This window comes from Salvelinus sp. IW2-2015, linkage group LG18, assembly GCF_002910315.2.
Source record: "Salvelinus sp. IW2-2015 linkage group LG18, ASM291031v2, whole genome shotgun sequence".
In the NCBI taxonomy this organism is placed as follows: domain Eukaryota; kingdom Metazoa; phylum Chordata; class Actinopteri; order Salmoniformes; family Salmonidae; genus Salvelinus; species Salvelinus sp. IW2-2015.
The window spans coordinates 19,094,402-19,096,789 of NC_036858.1; positions in this window are offsets into that span (position 1 = coordinate 19,094,402).

A 2,388-nucleotide genomic window follows, 5' to 3' on the forward strand; every position below is an offset into this window, starting at 1 on the left:
CACATGCGGAGATCATCCGTTCACCTACTCTGCGTCTCACAAAGACATGGCGTTTGGAACCAAAAATTGCAAATTCGGACTCACCAGACCAAAGGACAGATTTCCACCGGTCTAATGTCCATTGCTTGTGTTTCTTGGTCCAAGCAAGTCTCCTCTTATTATTGGTGTCCTTTAGTAGTGGTTTCTTTGCAGGAATTCGACCATGAAGGCCTGATTCACGCAGTCTCCTCTGAACAGTTGTTGTTGAGATGTCTGTTACTTGAACTCTGTGACGCATTTATTTGGGCTTCAATTTCTGAGGCTGGTAACTCTAATGAACTTATTCTCTACAGCAGAGGTAAATCTGGGTCTTCTTTTCCTGTGGCAGTCCTCACGAGAGCCAGTTTCTGAGGATCTGAGGACCAATGCCAAATCTTTTCAGTCTCCTGTGGGGGAATAGGTTTTGTGGTGCCCTCTTCACGACTGTCTTGGTGTGCTTGGACCATGTTCATTTTTTGGGGATGTGGACACCAAGGAACTTGAACCTCTCAACCTGCTCCACTGCAGCCCCGTTGATGAGCATGGGGGCGTGCTCGGTCCTCCTTTTCCTGTAGTCCACAATCATCTCCTTTGTCTTAACCACGTTGAGGGAGAGGTTGTTGTCCTGGCACCACACGGCCAGGTCTCTGACCTCCTCCCTATAGGCTGTCTCGTCGTTGTCGGGGATCAGGCCTACCACTGTTGTGTCATCAGCAAATTTAATGATGGTGTTGGAGTTGTTTCTGGCCGTGCAGTCATGAGTGAACAGGGAGTACAGGAGGGGACCGAGCACGCAACCCTGAGTGGCCCCTGTGTTGATGATCTGCGTGGCAGATGTGTTGTTACCTACCCTTTGCACCTGGGGGACAGCCTTTCGGGAAGTCCAGGACCAGTTACAGAGGCAGGTGTTAAGTCCCAGGGTCCTTAACTTATTGATGAGCTTTGAGTGCACTATGGTGTTGAACGCTGAGTTGTAGTCAATTAATAGTGTTCTCACATAGGTGTTCCTTTCGTCCAGTACGGATGCTGCCTGTAATCCATGGCTTCTGGTTGGGGTATGTATGTACGGTCACTGTGGGGATGACATCATCGATGCACTTATTGATGATGCCAATGACTGATGTGGTGTACTCCTCAATGCCAATGTTGTCAGCACATTCAACTATGTAAAGAAAAAAGTATATACAGTGGGGAGAACAAGTATTTGATACACTGCCGATTTTGCAGGTTTTCCTACTTACAAAGCATGTAGAGGTCTGTAATTTTTATCATAGGTACACTTCAACTGTGAGAGACGAAAAATCAAAACAAAAATCCAGAAAATCAYATTGTATGATTTTTAAGTAATTCATTTGCATTTTATTGCATGACATAAGTATTTGATACATCAGAAAAGCAGAACTTAATATTTGGTACAGAAACCATGGGCTACAGGACAATAGGCAAGCTGCTTGGTGAGAAGGCAACAACTGTTGGCGAACTTATTCGAAATGGAAGAAGTTCAAGATGACGTTCAATCACCCTCGGTCTGGGCTCCCATGCAAGACTCAACCTCGTGGGGCATCAATGATCATGAGGAAGGTGGGGTCAGCCCAGAGCTACACTGCAGGACCTGGTCAATGACCTGAAGAGAGCTGGGACCACAGTCTCAAGACCATTAGTCAACACTACGCCGTCATGGATTAAAATCCTGCAGCACACGCAAGGTCCCCTGCTCAAGCCAGCGCATGTCCAGGCCGTCTGAAGTTTGCCAATGACCATCTGGATGATCAAAGATAGGAGGAATGGAGAAAGGTCATGTGGTCTGATGAGACAAAAATAGAGCTTTTTTTGGTCTAAACTCCACTCTCCGTGTTTGGAGGAAGAAGAAGGATGAGTACAACCCAAAGAACACCATCCCAACCGTGAAGCATGGAGGTTGGAAACATCATTCTTTGGGGATGCTTTCTGCAAAGGGGACAGGACGACTGCACCGTATTGAGGGGAGGATGGATGGGGCCATGTATCGCGAGACTTGGCCAACAACCTCCTTCCTCAGTAGAGCATTGAAGATGGGTCCGTGGCTGGGTCTTCCAGCATGACAACGACCCGAAACAACACAGCCACGGCAACTAAGGAGTGGCTCCGTAAGAAGCATCTCAAGGTCCTGGAGTGGCCTAGTCAGTCTCCAGACCTGAACCCAATTGAAAATATTTGGAGGGAGCTGAAAGTCCGTATTGCCCAGCGACAGCCGAACTGAAACCTGAAGATCTGGAGAAGGTCTGTATGGAGGAGTGGGCAAAAATCCCCTGCTGCAGTGTGTGCAAACCTGGTCAAGAACTACAGGAAACGTATGATCTCTGTAATTGCAACAAAGTTTCCTGTACGGCA